The following is a 17,456-nucleotide window of genomic DNA, read 5'->3' on the forward strand; positions in this document are numbered from 1 at the left end:
TAGCCGCCCCAAATTGTCATTTTCTTATATTGGCTTTACCTACCCATGAACAATAAATATTGTTTCAATTATTTAGATCTAACTTTACTTGTATAAAAGGCGTTTTGTATTTATATTAATTTCGTTTCTGTGTATAATTTGGCTGGCATACTCTGACATTTTTTATACTAACTATTTTAAGTGGTCTAGAACAATATTGAATAATATGGCTGATACATAGTGTAGTTTCCCAATTTTTCTTTTTTTTTTAAGCAAATCTACTTTAGCTTTAACTTTCCATCATGATGACTACCCCTGCTTTTTTTACATAATAAATTCTACCCCTGACCTTTGTATTATGTTTGTGTGTATCTCTCATTTTTATAGCATTTCCTGAAAGCAACATATTGTTGAGTTCAAATTTTTAATCTGCTAACAGTTTCTGTTTTATAGGTAAATTCATCCCATTCACATTCTAAGCTATAGTTACTTGTTGTATATTTTCATCCTTTCTATTTTTCCTCATTATCCTTCTCACACTATTCCAATCCCTCCTCACTTTTCTGCTTTACTTCTGCCTGCTACCTTGCCCTTCTATTTCTTAACTTACCCCACTCCAAGAACCCCTCCCTTATCTTCTCCCACCACCCTATCCCCTTGCCCTCTTGCTTCTTTCTGAATTTAGAAGATTTTTACACATATATTATATATATGTTGTTCCCTCTTTAACCGATTCCCATTCATATACACATACTTCCATACTCCCTCATCCTGTTCCCTCACCTATAAATGTATTCATTTTATACCCTTTTAAATGTATACATTGCACTCTCTTTAACCTAGATCTGATGTCAGTAGGGTTCCAATACTACCAGTCCTCCTTTCCCATCTGATTCCTCTGTATCAGGTCTTCCTCTCAATCCTCATTTGTATGAGATAATTATTCTGTTTACCTTTTCCTACACCATTTTACTTTTTAGATTCACATCATACTCAGCTCTATCTCAATCTTTCTTTAAAACTACCCAATTACTAATGACAATCTTATGCATACAGTTTACATTTCCATGTATAAAAAGTAAATAATTTATCCTTATTAAGTCCCTTGTAACTGGTCTTTGATGTTCACTTTATATTTCTCCTGGATATTGTATGTCACATTTTCTATTAAGCTCTGATCATTATGTGATAAAATCCTGAAAGTCTGTCAATTCAGTGAATGTCCATTTTTTTGTTCAAGATTATACTTAACTTTGCTGGGTATGATATTTTGGGCTACAACCCCCAATTCTTTTGCTCTTTGATATATATTATTCCAAGACCTGCAGTCTTTTAATGTAGTCACTGCTAAGTCTTGTGGAATTCTAGTTGTGGCTCCACAGTATTTGGATTGTTTTTTTTTCTTTTTGCTCATAATTTTTTTTTCCTTAACCTGGGGTTTGGGGAATTTGACTATGATATTCCTGGAAGTTTTCATCCTGGTTTCACTTTCAGGTGGTGATTGATGGTTTTTTTTTTTTTCAATTTCTATTTTCTTATCTTGTTCTAAAACTTCAGGGCAATTTTCTTTAATTATTTCTTGTATTATTGTATCAAGATTCTTTTTTATCATGGTTTTCAGGTAGTCTGACTATTCTTATGTTTTTTTTTTCTTCTAGATCAGTCATTTTTCTTATAAAATGTTTGGATCTTGATGGCTCAGAGTGAGTATAAATAGCAATTGCTTCTGTTTTGTCCAGAAACCCCTGAGGGTCTTCCCCTTTACCTCCCAGACTGATTTTTTTTTTTTACTAGGTAAAAGAGATAATTTTTTCCCCCTCATTTCTTACTTATCCATGATCACTGAATGGGTATTGCCTCAGTTAAAAAGGCCAAAGTCTCCCACTGTATCAGGGGCCATATCTAGTCATCCTGATCTATAGGAGAGAGCAAGGCTGGTAACTTTGCACAATTGCCTGCAAGTTATAGACAGAGTCTATCTAACACCACCTCCCCAACCACCCTGTGAGATAGGTGCTACTGTTAGCCTCATTTTACAGATGTGCTCCGGAGCCAGACCATGAATACTTCCTTCCCTCTTCTCTTTCCCATGAACTGGGGATACATTTAGGTAGGGTTTCTCTGGTCACACCAAAAGATGTCATAACACAACTGGGAAGAGGCTTAGGAAATGACTGACTCAAATGAGTGGTGGGGAAGGAGATTGGAAGAAGCCCTTCATAGCCCAGCCCCTTCTTACCTTTCCAATCTCTAGCATTCTCCCCCAACATGTGCTCTGCAATCCAGCAATACTCCCCTTCTTGCTGTCCCTCTCACACTACACTCCATCTTCTGACACTTTCACTGGATGTGCTCCATGCCTAGAACAGGCTACCTCCCTGTCTCCACTTTCAGGCTTTCCTGGCTGCCTTCAAGTCTCAGTTCAAATCCTACCTTCAGATAGAGACTTCACCCCTCCCCCTACGGTCCCTCAATCCTGGTGCTTCCTCCCTGAGATTGCCTCTGATTTTCCCTGTATAGATCTTACATGCACCTCTTGCTTTCACACTATCTTGCCCATTAGAATAGGAGCTTCTTGTGGACAGGGTCTATTTTTGCCTTTCTTTGAATATCCCCAGTGCTTAGTGCACAGTAAGCATTTAACAAATGGTTGTTGATTTGACAACTTGAAGGTGGCCTTTTTATCACTGAGGCTATTTCTCATAGGATAGAAGAACAGAGTAGTCATATCCCTCAACTTCCTCTGTTTCCTAGACTGTAAAATAAAGAGACTGGAATAGATGGCCTTTGTGGTCTTACAATTCTGAGTTAAGCCTGTGACCTTAGGCTTGGGACTTAATTTCTGTTTCAAGATTAAATCCTTCTCGCTGACTTCACATAAGTCATTAGGGCAAAGGGAAGAGACATGAGTTCATTTTGAGGGGACATTGCTTTTCCTTCCCTATCTGTCAGCAAGGCAGAAACTAATTAGGCATTTCCTAGAAATCAGAAACTTCCATAGAATTCAATATGCAATATGGGTCTACTAGATGAAAGGACAAGAGAGGCAGAATAAGATGTATGCTTTTTGAGTCTATTTAAAGTCTAGAATAAAGTGCTTTCCTCCACAGGAGTAAAAATATTATGGTTTTTTTTTTATGCTTTATTAACTTCTGATTTACATCATCCGTTTCCGCCAGATTTTGAGTTACAAATTTTCTCCCCATTTCTCCCCCACCCACCGCCCCAAAAGAGCAGTCCCACAGGATATCCCCTCCTCCAATCTGCTCTCTCCCATGTTTTCCCCCATACCCCTTTCCACTTTTCCAGTGGATCTCTATGCCTCAGTGCCTGCACACTCCATTTCCCAATTACATGTAAGATGGTATTAATAATAGTATATATATATATATATACACACACACACATATATATACATATATACATACACACATATATACATATATATATATATACATATTTGAATATTTGATTTCAAAACTTTCAATTCTAGATTCATTCCCCCCCTTCCACGTCACCTGCCCCTACTGGGAAGATACGAAGTTCAGTATAGGTTGCCCATGTGTGGCTAATGCAAAACAATAACAGTAGATACATTGTAAAAGACTGACTACACTTCCCTCCCTCCCATCCCACCTCCCACCCACTCTACTCTCCACTTTGATCCCGTCTATTTTCAAAAGTGAGTGCTTCGAACCTCCCTCCCCCCCCCCCCCCCCCCCCCCCTCCATCATCCCCCCTCTCATCCCCTTCCCCGCCTATTCTCCTGGATGGTGAGATACCCTATTTAGTGTGTATTTCACTCCCTCCTCAAGCCAGATTCAATGGGAATAAGGTTGACCCATTCCCTTTTGCCTTCCTATTCTTCCCCTCCATTGTAACCATTTTCCCTTGCCTCTTCTGTATGAGATAGTTTACCCCATTCTGTCTCTCCCCATCTCCTCTCATTATATTCCTCTCTCACCTCTTAATTTCACCTTTTAAGTATCATCCCTTCCTGTTAAATTGGTCCTGTGCCCTCTATCTATGTATACCTGTAAACATATATACACACATTCACATATGTATTCATATGCCTATATACCCTCATATATAGACAAATCTATATATTTCTAATCCATTCAACTACTGAGAAAAGTTTCATAAGTTACAATTATTGTTTTTCCATGTAGGAATGTTAATAGTTCAACTTTGATAAGTTCCTTATGATTTCTTTTCCCTGTTTACCTTCTCTTGCTTCTTGTATCTGAATGTCAGATTTTCTATTCAACTCTGGTTTTTTCAGCAAGAATGCTTGAAAGTCCTCTATTCCACTGAATGACCATATTTTACCCTGAAACATGATACTCAGTTTTGCTGGGTAGGTGACTCTTGGTTTTAATCCCAGCTCCTTTGCCCTCCAGAATATCATATTCCAAGCCCTTTGATCCCTCAGTATAGAAGCTGCCAGATCCTGGGTTATCCTGATTGTGTTTCCACAATATTCAAAATCTTTCTTCCTGGCTGCTTGTAATATTCTCTCCTTAATCTGGGAATTCTGGAACCTGGCTATAATATTCCTAGGAGTTTTCTTTTGGGGATCTTTTTCAGGAGGTGATCGGTGGATTCTTTCAACCTCTATTTTGCCCTCTGGTACTAAAACATCAGGGCAATTTTCTTTGAGAACTTCCTGGAGGATGATTTCTAGGCTCTTACTTTGATCATGGCTTTCAGGCAGTCCAATAATTTTTAAATTATCTCTCCTGGATCTATTTTCCAGGTCAGTGTTTTTTCCCATGAGATATTTCACATTGCCTTCTATTCTTTCCTTTGTTTGGATCTGTTTAACAGCATCTTGATTTCTCATAAAGTCATTAGCTTCCATTTGCTCCAATCTAATTCTGAAGCAATGATTCTCCTCATTCAGTTTTTGAGATTCTTTTTCCATCTGGCAAATTCAGCTTTTTAAGGCATTCTTCTCCTCATTGCCTTTTTGAGCCTCCTTTGCCATTTGAGTCAGTCTGTTTTTTAAGGTATTATTTTCCTCAGTCAGGCTGTTGACTCTAATTTCATAATTTTCTTGCATTGTTCTCATTTCTCTTCCCAATTTTTCCTCCACTTCTCTTATCTGCTTCTTAAGGTCCTCTATGGCCTGTAACCAGCTTGTATTTTCCTTTGAAGCTTTTGGTGCAGGAGTTCTGACTTCACTGTTTTCCTCCTGTTCCATGCCTTGCTCCTTCTTGTCCCCAAAATAGGAGTGTATTAGGTAGCACAGCAAGTAAAAGCACCAGCTCCAGTGTTGAGAAGACCTGGAGATTGAATCCTGGGCTCAGACACTTAGCACCCACCCAGAAATACCTGGCCGTGTAACCTTGAGCAAGTTACTTAACCCCAATTGCTTAGGGGCAGCCAGGTGGCTCAGCGAGTAGGAGCGCCAGCTCCAGTGTCAGGATGACCTGGATCGGTCCGGGCTCAGATACTCAGCACCACACCCAGAAATGACTGGCCGTGTAACCTTGAGCAGGTTACTTAACCCTGATTGCTTTAAAAAACAAAAACAAAAACAAAATAGGAGTGTATTGTTGGAATCTTCTGTCTGCTTTGTTTCCTTTGCCTGCTCATTTTGCCACTCAATTACTTGACTTATGGGCTTTTTGCCACAGTAGGACTCTGCCACCAGACAGGGGAGCTTTCGTCCCAAACGCTGGGGTTTTCTCAGCTGCCAGAGGTATTAGATGGGTAACCTCTCTGAGGTCTCCACAGGCTCTGGCAAGCTGGACACACAACCCAGAACCTCCACCCTAGACTGCAATCCAGATTCAAGCATGTTAAAGCAAGAGTGATTACCCCTCAGACTGGTGCTTGGTCCCCCTACACTCTGAAGGCCAGGAGCTGAAGCTGACACATGGCGCTGTCTGGCTGTGCCAGCATCTCAGCGGCTTTTCTCCCTGGGGGTAAAAGACACAAACTCCCACTTACTGGTCCCAAAGTCCAGACTGTACTGACCTCTCACTTTGTCCTTTGTGTCTATGTGTTGATAAATCTGGAACCTGCCACAGCTGCTGCTGATCTGGAGTCCCTCTGGCCATGTGGCGGCTGGTCAGGCCCGCCCTGGGGCTAAATCCTTGGCATGGGGCTGGGCTCGGCTCCCAGAGCGCTGTGCTGGATTCCTGCTGGCCTGCCTGGCTGTCCTCAGCGGGAGGTTAGCTTCTCTGTGTCATTTTGTGGGTTCTGCAGCTCCAAAGTTTGTTTAGAGTCCCCTTTTTACATGGATTGGGGAGGGTGGAAGCTGGAGCTGTGGGAAGGTCATGCTTCTACTCCGCCACCTTCGTAAAAATATTGTCACCATTTTACAGTTGAAGAAACCAGAGAGGATAAGTGATTTGTTAGACCACACTCTTAGAAAGTGGTGGATTTTCCAACTTAGATCCAACCCTTTCCCTGATAAATCAGGTTCCTCTAACTGATTATTTTTCATGTCCCCAGCCCTGAGTTAAGAAGCTATAACATGGGTGGAACAGAATGGAATAGTCTAGGTGCATTGGGTCCATTATCAGGGAGTTGATGGATTAAAACCATCCTCTGCTTTAAAAAACATTACAGGGGGCTTACTCAGGGGAAGAGTGCTGGTGTGATTTGGTCAGATAAGACTATGGGTAGCCATTAAGGAGCCCCCTGGCTCTTTGAAAACCCAGATGTTGGTGCTTCTCTCTCAGGCAACTATGAAGCAGCGAGAATTTTGGCGGTTTCAAATCTTCCAGACTCACACCTGCCTCAAATCAGCCATATAGGATGACATAAAGATGGATGAGAAGTGTGTGGAAGTAGATGAAGGAACCTTTAAATCTGATGAAGAGGAATTTGCTTGATATGACCATCAGTTCTTTATAACTGGTTTCCAAAGAAGCTTGTGTCTCTGTAGCAGAAAACCTCACACCAGCCAGCTGCCCGCCTACATTCACTGCACCAAGAGCTGCTACAATGCCCTGGGGGCCCCATCTGAGGAGGTATCCTTCTGATAAGCATCACCTGAGTGTGCTCCTAGGCCCTTCTGGTGGTGGAATAAATAAACTGAGAAGGTGACTGATTGAAATTGATAAAATCATTTTCAAAACTCGATGCCACATACCACTCTCTCTGAAAAGAGCTATGAAAAGGATGCTTAAGTATCACTAATGTATCCAAGGAAACATTTGAAAGTCTGGTGTGTGGTCAGAGAATGTTGGAGTATGGTGAGTACAAAGGAAACCTATACAGTAGCAGTGTGGATGCTGTCTGAAAGGTCCTTGATGAAGCAAAAGTGTGTGTAACGCACTTAGAACCACAGAGTGTGCTGGTGACCCGAACACCTGAACTGCAGCCTTATGTCAGATTCATAAAACCATCCACCCTGAATCATATGAAGCAGCCCTGGAAAAATGCCAGGACTGTCACAGACCATCGAGTCAACATTAAGTTCAAGGACGAAGACCTGGGGGAGAAGGAGGAGCTAGCTTCAAAAGTGGACACTCAGTCTGACCAGTCGTTTGATTGTGAATGACGCCTGCAAGAGGTATATGCAAAGTGGCTGTCAGGTGCAGCAGGCCTGGGATGGGCCAAAGTGGGCCCCTGCAGCTTGGATTTGCTCTGAGCCTTGCTGAGGAGGCCTTCCTGCCCAGCCCACCCAGGACTTCATCCTGACCTCAGATTGTAAGGAAGCATTTCTGCTAAGAGGATCTGGAACATGGAGAAAGAGCTAGTGCACAAAATAGCATTTGCTTTATAACTTGCCTAAGCTTGTACGTGTGCCATTCCTTTCCCGTGCAGCACCACTGCAGCTCCTTCATTTCATTCTTAAAAGTATATGTACCTGTTTTAATTTTTTTTTTTTAAGCAATTGGGGTTAAGTAACTTGCTCAAGGTTACACGGCCAGTTATTTCTGGGTGTGGTGCTGAGTGTCTGAGCCCGGGATTCGATCTCCAGGTCGTCCCAACACTGGAACCGGTGCTCTTACTCGCTGAGCCACCTGGCCACCCCTCCCTGTTTTAATTTTTTAAAAAGCATTTCAGTATAACACAGTAGAAAGACTATGGGGTTTAAATTGCACCTCTGACACTACCTGAGCTGGGCAGCCTCAGTTCCCTTATCTGTAAAATGAGGGCATTGGTCTAGACTGCTTCCAAGCTCAACAAGTGGAAAAGTTTTGAATACTGTGGGTAAGTTCACTTACGTTGGCAACGTGCTTTCCAGGGATGTACATGGAGATGATGAGAGTGATGCATAAATGACCAGAGCTGCTCAGTGTTTGGGAGTGAACTGAAGGTCTACACAGCCACTGTGGATGCTTGTGAAACCTGGACAGTCTCCCAGTGCCATGCCAGGAAACGGAGTTGTCTTAGGAAGATTCTGAAGATCACCTGACAGGATAAAGTACTGGGCACTGAAGTCCTTTCTCAGGCTAAACTGCCAGGCATTCAAACTCTACTGCAGAGAGCACAGCTTCGATGGGCTGGCCACATTGTTCAAATGCCAAACATATGTTTGCCTAAAAGACGATTTTTATGGAGAACTCACACAAGGAAAGCACTCACTCATATGGTGGCCAAAAGAAGCAAGACAAGAATACTCTAAAGATCTCCCTAAAGAACTTTGGAATTCATTGTATGACATGGGAGACACTGATAAAGGACCAGTCAGCATGGTTTGCCTACATCAAAGAAGGCGCTGTACTCTATGAGTAAAGCAGAATTTCAGTAGCTCAAAAGAAACATGGGATGTACAAATTTAGAGACGGATGTTCATATGGACTATTTGTGCCAGACCTGTGGTAGAGCATTCCAAGCTAGCATTGGTCTGATCAGCCACCATCGAATACACTGTAACTTGACTCCACCATGGTGATGTCATTTTGATCCTCTTTGAGAATAACAGACAATAACCACCAATCGGCACCTATTTTCCCTCGATCCCTCCAGCACTTGCCATTTCTGATAAGTGTGAGGTGGTACCTCAGAGCTGTTTTAATTTACATTTCTCTAATCAGTGGTGATTTAGAGCAATTTTCATGTGACTATAGATAGCTTTGATTTCTATAAAAAAAACTGTTCATATCCTTTGACCATTTATCATTAGTGAATGGCTCTTATTTTTAAATTTGACTCAGTCCTCTATATAGTTGAGAAATAAGACTTTTATCAGAGAAACTTTGTGTAAATTTTTTTATATTACTTCATTGTCTAATACTTTTTAGCAAAATGTAGTTCACCTGATTATCTTTTAATTGGGTCTATTTTTGCTTTTGCTTTGTCTGTGATCATGATTGCTACCCTTGCCTTTTTTACGTCAGCAGAAGCATAAGAGAGTCTTCTCCATTCCTTTATTTTAACTCTCTGTGTCTTTCTGTTTCAAGTGTGTCCCTTGTAAACAATATATTGTTGGATTTTGGTCTCTAATCCATTCTGCCATCTACTTCTGTTTTATAAGTGATCTCATCCTGTTCACATTCACAGTTATGATTGGAGCTGTGTATTTCCTTTCATCCCACTTTTTTCTGTTTATTCTTTTCTATCTCTTTCTATCCATCTCTCCTTGAAAGTCTATTATGTTTCTAACTATTGCTTCTCTGAATTCATCCTCTTTTGTCTTTTCCCCCTTTCTCTTACTCCCTTCTCCTCCTGTTTCACTATTGAGTGAGATAGATCTCTATACACAACTGAATATATATTCATCCCTCTTTGAACCAATTCCAATGAGAGTAAGATTGAAGCATTGCCCACCACCTCCCCATTTTCCCTTAAAAGGGAATTTTCTTTTAAAGGAATTTTTCCACTGTAAAAGTTCTTCCTTGAACCCCTCTTTTATGTGAGAAACGTTTTCCCCTTATGCCTCTCCTTTCTCCCTTCTCCCAATGCATCCCTCTTTCTTACCACTCATTTTTTTTGGAGACCAATCCAAAATGATTAGCTTACCTTCATGCCCTTAAATGCCTTCTAACTGTCCTAACAATGACAAAGTTCTAAGAGTTACATGTGTCATTTTCCCATATAGGAATATAATCAGTTTAACCTTATTGAGTCCCTTATGATTCTCTTTCATGCTTACCTTTCTATGCTTCATTTGAGTCTTGCATTTGAATGTCAAATTTTCTATTCAGTTCTGATCTTTCATTAGGAATCCTGGAAAGTCCTGTATTTCTCTGAATATCCCTTTTTCCCCCTAAAAGATCAGTCAGTTTTGCTGGGTAGGTTATTTTTGTTTGTAATCCCAACTCCCATTCATTCTTTAGGATTAGATTATTTTGTTTCCAATACAATTTAAATCTATACTTCCAAGGCTCTTTGTTGACCATAATTTTTATTGCATTATGATTTGAAAGAGGTACATTTAATATTTGTTTTTCATTTGTTTGTGAGATTTTTATTCCCTAATACATAGTTTATTTTTGTGAAGGTACCAGGTACAGTTGAGAAAAAGATATTTTTCCCCAATTCTTCTTCGGTTTTCTGTAGAGTTCTATCACACCTAACTTTTCTAAAAATCTTTTTCATCACCTTAACTTCTTTCTTATTTATTTTGTGGTTAAATTTATCTAGTTTCTGAGAGCAGAAAGTTGAGGCCTGCCACTAGTTTTTACAGTCTCTTTTCTCTTGTAACTCATTTAATTTTTCCTTAAGAATTTGAATGTTCCATGTATAACCTATATAAAATTGCTTACTGTCCTAGGAAAGAAGGGGAAGGGGGAGGGAAGGAGAGAATTTGGAACTCAAAATTTAAAAAAGAAACAAATGTAAAAAAATGGTTTTTACATGTAATTTGGAATAAAAATTAAATGTTATTTAAAAAAAGAATTTGGATACTCTACCATTTGCTACATAAATGTTTTCTATTCGTATTACTTTATTGTCTATAACTTTTAGCAAAATTGTTGGCCTGTTTATTTCTTTCAACTAGTTCTACTTTTGCTTTGTCTGAGATCATGACTGCTCTCCATGCCCCCTTTTTTTTTTTTACCTCAGCTAAAGCATAATAAATTCTGCTCTGGCCCCTTCTTTTAACTCTGTGTATGGCTTTCTGTTTCGAGTGTGTTTCTGCTTTCTAATTCATCCTGCTATCTGCTTTTTTATGGGTGAGTTCATCCATTCATCTTCAGAGTTATGATCGCTAACCATATATTTCCCTCTATCCCATTTTCTTCTATTTATCCTTCTCTCTTTCTCTTTGTCACCGTGTCCCTCCTCCAAAGACTGTGTTGCTTCAGACTATGCTCCCCTTAATCCATTCTCCCTTTTATCACCCCACCCTTCTCTTAATTCCCTTCCGCTCCTACTTCCCTGTTGGGTAAGATAGATTTCTATACCTAATTGAGTGTGTGTGTGTGTGTGTGTTTTCCCCTCTTTGAACTAATTCCAATGAGATTGAGGTTCAAACATTGCCAGCCCGGCCATTTTCCCCTGCACTGTAAAAGCTCCCCCATGTACACCTCTTTTATGTGAGGTAATTTTCTCCACTCTTCTTCTCCCTCTTCCCCTTATCCCCACCATGCAGCCATCTTTCTCACCCAATCAATTTTTTAGATCATCCCCAAAATGATAGATTCACACCTGTTCTCTCTATGTAGATTCCATCTAACTGTTGTGGGAAGTTTATAAGATATCTATAAAACAGATAGTTATAAACCATTTGATACATAAGTGTTTGTATAGCTCCATAGTAAATGCTCATTTCTTTTTTTTTTTTTTTTGCTTTTTGGAGGGCAATTGGGGTTAAGTGACTTGCCCAAGGTCACACAGCTAGTTTTTGTGTTAAGTGTCTGAGGCTGAATTTGAACTCAGGTCCTCCTGACTCCAGGGCTGGTGCTCTATTCATTGTGCAACCTAGCCACCCAAATGCTCATTTCTGACAAAGGAATACACATCCTCTAATTTCATCAAGCAGATTGGGAGAACTCAATTGGTTATGGGTCCCCCTGATTAGCCCCTTTCTACATTCATTTTGTGGACAGGTTATTTCTTCTCTGATGTGTTGGCAGACTTGAACTACTAATTCAGAGAGCTTTTGCTACTAAATGGTGGGGAATAGACAAGACAGGTTAATCAGTTTTAGTCTACAATAAAGCCCCTTGAGCCCAGGCTGATATTTTGTGCAGAATTTTAGAATTGATAGGGGCTTTGTCAATTGCTATGAATTTCACAGAATTACATTGGGCAAAATTTTGCTGTCTTGTAAATCTTTAAGTGCTAGGGAAATGTAATTTTGTTTTAATTATTATTTACTCCAGCCTCCCATTCAGTGTAAATATCCCTCAAAAGGTGGTCAAGAAATATGTCCAGGGGGTGGCTAGGTGGCTAAGTGAATAGAGCACCGGCCCTGGAGTCAGGAGGACCTGAGTTCAAATCCGTCCTCATACACTTAACACTTACCAACTGCGTGACCTTGGGCAAGTCACTTAAACCCAATTGCCCTGCCTTCCCCCCTCCAAAAAGCAAAAAAACCCAAACAAACAGAGAAAAAGAAATATGTCCAACTTCTGTTTGAACACTTTTGGTGATAGGAAGTTTACTACCCTATATGAGTAAGATCCATCCTGAGTGATGTTGATTACTATAAAATTATCCTTACATTAAGCTGGAATTCACCACATTCTTTTTTTTTTTTTTTTTGCTTTTTGGAGGGGAAAGGTAGGGCAAGTGGAGTTAAGTGACTTGCCCAAGGTCACACAGTTTTTGTGTTAAGTGTCTGAGGCTGTATTTGAACTCAGGTCCTCCTGAGTTCAGGGACAGTGCTCTATTCACTGTGCCACCTAGGTGCCAATTTACCACATTCTTAATGTCCTTAGTCACAAGTTGACAACCTATGGCATGTATGAAATTCCTTGGAAATTATGTTCTTGGCAAGAGCTATTGCCCAAGCCCAGAAGGGATATAACAAGTTACTTGAATTTTAGGAAGTTATACTGTACAAGAACAAGGATTCTACAAGTAGCCAATTCCCCTTTTCTCTTTTCCTTTCTTCTCAGTGGAGGTGAGTGTAGGTTGTCATGCCCTTGGACCTCAGAAAAGAGTTTATGTACCACAGCTCACCCCAAATGGCATTCCTGCTAGTGACTCCATTAGTACAAGACCGTCTCTCTCAAGGACCTCCAACACAATCCAAGCTCAGCAGGAAGACTATATAGGATCATAAGGGGATCATTGAACCATACTAGAGGAAGCAACCCCTTTCTATGCTCAGTTTGCCAAGATGGACTCAGTGATCATTGTCTCCTGCCTCCAAAGCTCAAGCAACAAAAACATAGTAATAAATTACACCCTGCCTTATTTATTGAGACGGGTAGCTAGGTGATACAGTGGATAGAATGTTGGACTTGGAGTCAGGAAGCCCTGGGTTCAAATCCAACTTCAGCTACTTACTAGCTGTGTGATTCTGGGAAAGTCATTTTAACCTTTTTTCACCTTAATTTTCCTCAGATGAGGATTGATTGATGAAACCACTGGGATGGGAAGATCCTGCCCCCCCTCCCCCTCAGCTTTCACTTTAGGGCTATTTAGTGGTGTTAGAAAATAGGCAAATGGGTAGTACACAAAGTGTTCCAAAAGTCTCTTCAAGCTTAGAAGTGCACTAAATTTTTGGGACACCCTCTATGAAATAAGACGGTGGATGGGAGCTGGCCTGGGTGCTAAGAGTGCTAGAGCAGAGGGGGAGAGCCAGTGGTTGGGCTCAGGGTAACTTCTTAGTTAGTAAAATTTGGTATGAGGACAGAGTTGAAATCTGTTATGGCTCAGACACTGCATTACTTGGGAATTCAGGTAAAAACAGAAAGAACAGTGACTCTGGCATCAGAGGACCTAGGTTTGAAAAACCCTCTGATGAAGATGTGATCTTGGGCAAGTCTGCACCTCCCTTAGTCTCATCTGTAAAATTAGGGGGTTGGACAAGATGGCCTTTGAAGTTCCTTCCAATTTTAAACCTATTTGCTTCAAATCATCTAGCCCAGGGCCTGGCACATAATATGGCTTAAGAAATGCTTGGTGGGGGCACAGCCAAGATGGCAGAGTAAAAGCAGGAACTTCATTGAGCGCATCCCCAATGGCCGCTAATACTTATAAAAAATGACTAAACAAATTTTAGAGCCACAGAACCCACAAAGTGACACGATGAAATGTTTGGTGGTTCATCAGTTGGGTTCAAGTCTTTTCGCACGCACACTCACACCATCCCCACTTCAGTGTGCAAATACCAGCAGGGAACAAGCCAACAATACTGAGAACTGAATTGTAAATTCTTGATCTTTCCATTATCCTCCTCATAGGCACAGCTAAATCCTGATAGTGTCTCCATACTCGGTGCCCTGCCCCCCCCCCCCCAAAGCCCATTCCCTGCAGAAATTGTCCTCAGAAGGGCAGCTAGGTGGCACAGTGAATCTAGCACTGGCCCTGGAGTCAGGAGGACCCGAGTTCAAATTCGGTCTCAGAAACTTAACACTTACTAGCCATGTGACACTTAATACTTATTAGCCACGTGACCTTGGGCAAGTCACTGAACCCCAATTGCCCTGTCCTCCTCCCTCCAAAAAGAAAAAAAATGCATAATTGCCATTTTCTTAAGTCTTGACCAGGGGTCAGAAAACTAGAGTCAGCAGGCCATATTTCATTTAAAATTGTAAAAACCATTCTTAGTTGATAGATAGAGCCAGAGAGCTGGCCAACCCCTGGTCTAAACAATCAACAAAACAATACATCAAGGCCTGATTTGTACCACTGGCTGATTTCTGGAGTCAGATACTCATACTGAAAACTTAACAATGAGTTCTCTCCAGCTGGACCCAACTGGCCCCAGCACACTCCTATAATATGAAAGCAGAACTCAACCCTGATCTCTCCTGGGCTCTAGACCTTTTAGGATTATAGAATTCCAGATTTAGAATGAGAAGCGAGAACTAGTGGTGTTATGCAGTCCAACTCACTCATTTTACAGATGAGGATACTGAGGCCAAAACAGGTTAAGTGACTTGCCCAGAGTCACACAGCTAGTATCTGAGACTGGATAGGAACTCAAGTCTTCCTGTCTCTAATGGTGCCACCTGATAATCATTTAATATCAATTTAATAACCTAAATAAGGGCCAGGGCCTGAACTAATTAACCAGAAGGAGAGCCTGGCTCTAACAGCTTCTTTGTTCTCTGAGTAAACTCAGAAAATACCTCTTCCTATGTCAAAAAAGCCAGATGGGGCTGCCCTTATGGCCCTTAAGGATGAGACCCTTAACGCAAGGCACTAACTTGAGTAATGGGACTTTTTCTTATCTTAATATTTTTTGACATATAATATGTTATGGCATGTTAATGGTAAAGAAAACACAGATATCCTGAGTCATAATTTCAATTGATACTTTGTCAACTCTTCTATTTTATTGTATTTACCATCTATTCAATTAAGAAAACTCCTTTCTCATACAATGATAAACATTGATGGAGATCGTAAATTTGAGTGACTCTGAATTGGGATGGTCCTAAAATGTATTTAAGCTTTCTTGTTCTTTTGTTCAGGCTTCAGGACTTAGGTTTTGTCTCCTTGTACATACAAGCTTACTAGCTTCATCTAGCTTGAAGGGAATAAGCAATATGAATTTACTTATCACCTAGCTATTTGCCTCCGTTAACCAAACTTTCAAGTTGACACACCTAATTACCAGTCATTTTCACCTATAAGACTGTCATATTGACCTTATCTTGGTGAAAATGGTGTAAGATATTGATCTATGCCCAGTTCCTGCCATACTGCTTTCCAGTTTTGCAATAATTTTTTACCAAATAATGAATTCTTATCCCAAAATCTGAAGTCTTTACATTTATCAAATACAAGGTTATTATATTCATTTGCCACTGTAAATTGTATGTCTACTCTATTTCATTGATCTAGCTTTCTATTTCTTAGCCAGTACCAAATAGTTTTGATAATTATTGCCTTATAATATAGTTTAAGATCTAAACCTCTTTCCTTTTACAGGATTTTCTTTGATATTCTTGACTTTTTGTTCTTCCAAATGAATTTTATTTTTTCTATTTCAGAAAAAACAATTTTTGATCATTTAATTGAGATGGCATTAAATATATAAATTAGTTTGGATAAAATTGCCATTTTTATTATATTGGCTCTGAGTATCCATGAACAATTAATATTTCTCCAATTATTTTAATCTGATTTTATGTATGTAAAAGTTTTTTTTTATAATTTCATTTTTATAGTTCCCAGGTATTTTATACTGTCTAGAGTTATTTTAAATTAAATTTTAAGTTTTTTGCTATCTCATAGAGTTTTGTTTGTGACATATAGGAATGCTGATGATTCATGTGGATTTACTTTATATCCTTCTACTTTCCTAAAATTAATTAGTTAATTAATTGTTATTAAGATAAAAATGGATGCATGATCCAGATATGAGAGATTTTACAGGAAAATTAGTAGCACATGGAACATGTTTATCAGATTTATGGATAGGCAATTTATGAATAAAAAGAGATAGAAAGCAAAGTTAGGTGTGAAATGGATAATTTTGATTACATTAAATTAAAAAGGTTTTCTACAAATAAAATAAGTGTTTACAAGATCAGAAGGAAAGCAGAAGATTGGGAGGGGGAAATTTATAGACATTTTATCAGATAAAGGTTTCATATCAAAAATACATAAAGAACTTTATCAAATGTGTAAGCATATGAGTCATTCCCCAGTGGTCAAAGCATATGAACAGGCAATTTTCCAATGAAGAAATTGAACAGATTTATTGTCATATGAAAAAATGCCTAAATCATTATTGATTAGAGAAATGCAAATTGAAATAACCTTGAGGTATCATTTTATACCTACCAGATTGGCTAAAATGATTGAAGGGAAACAACAAATGTTGGAGGGAATGTGGAAACATTAGGACACTTAATTCATTGTTGGTAGAATTGTGGACTGGTCCAACCATTTTGGAGAGCAACTGAAATTGCACTCAAAGAGTTATTAAACTGCCTATATCCTTTGACCCCACAATACCATTATCTCTTTCCAAAGATGATGCGGGAAAAGGGAAAAGAACCTATATGATCTAAAATGTTTATAGCAGCTCTCTTTGTAGGGGCGAAGAACTAGAAATTGAAGAGATGCCCATCAGTTGGGGAATGGCTGAACAAGTTGTGGTATATGATTATGATAAAATACTACTATGCTATAAGAAATGATGAGTTCAATCATTTTAGAAGAATGTGGAGAAACTTGCATAAAATTATAAAGATAGGAAGGGGCAGAACCAAGCGAACACTGCATACAGTAATAGCAATATTGTTTTAAGAAAGACTTTGAGTGAACAAATTATTTTGACTATTATAAATACCCATATTAATTATAAATGACATATGAAGAAATATACTATCTGCATCCAGAGGAAGAACTGATAAATAGAATTATGTACACAATAATTATAAATGATATTATATGTGTATATATATGATATTATTTATATATGTGTATGTATCTCT

The 17,456-nt window shown here is 39.4% G+C and overlaps 1 protein-coding gene across 2 annotated transcripts in view; it reads right to left on the reverse strand.

The window, feature by feature from the left end:
• POR (cytochrome p450 oxidoreductase) overlaps positions 1–11,409 on the reverse strand; it is a 203,683-nt gene extending 192,274 nt beyond the window's left edge. The window contains exon 1 of one of the 2 annotated variants that reach the window (XM_069089463.1): positions 11,406–11,409. The gene's annotated coding sequence lies outside the window, so the exon portion shown is untranslated. Of the gene's footprint in view, positions 1–11,400 lie in introns of both variants that reach the window. The other variant, XM_069089464.1, reaches the window with a different exon arrangement.
• Between the last annotated feature and the right edge of the window lie 6,047 nt (positions 11,410–17,456).

Source organism: Petaurus breviceps, unplaced genomic scaffold, assembly GCF_028583685.1.
Source record: "Petaurus breviceps papuanus isolate PSGF00001 unplaced genomic scaffold, PetGlider_PUasm1.0 186, whole genome shotgun sequence".
NCBI lineage: Eukaryota > Metazoa > Chordata > Mammalia > Diprotodontia > Petauridae > Petaurus > Petaurus breviceps.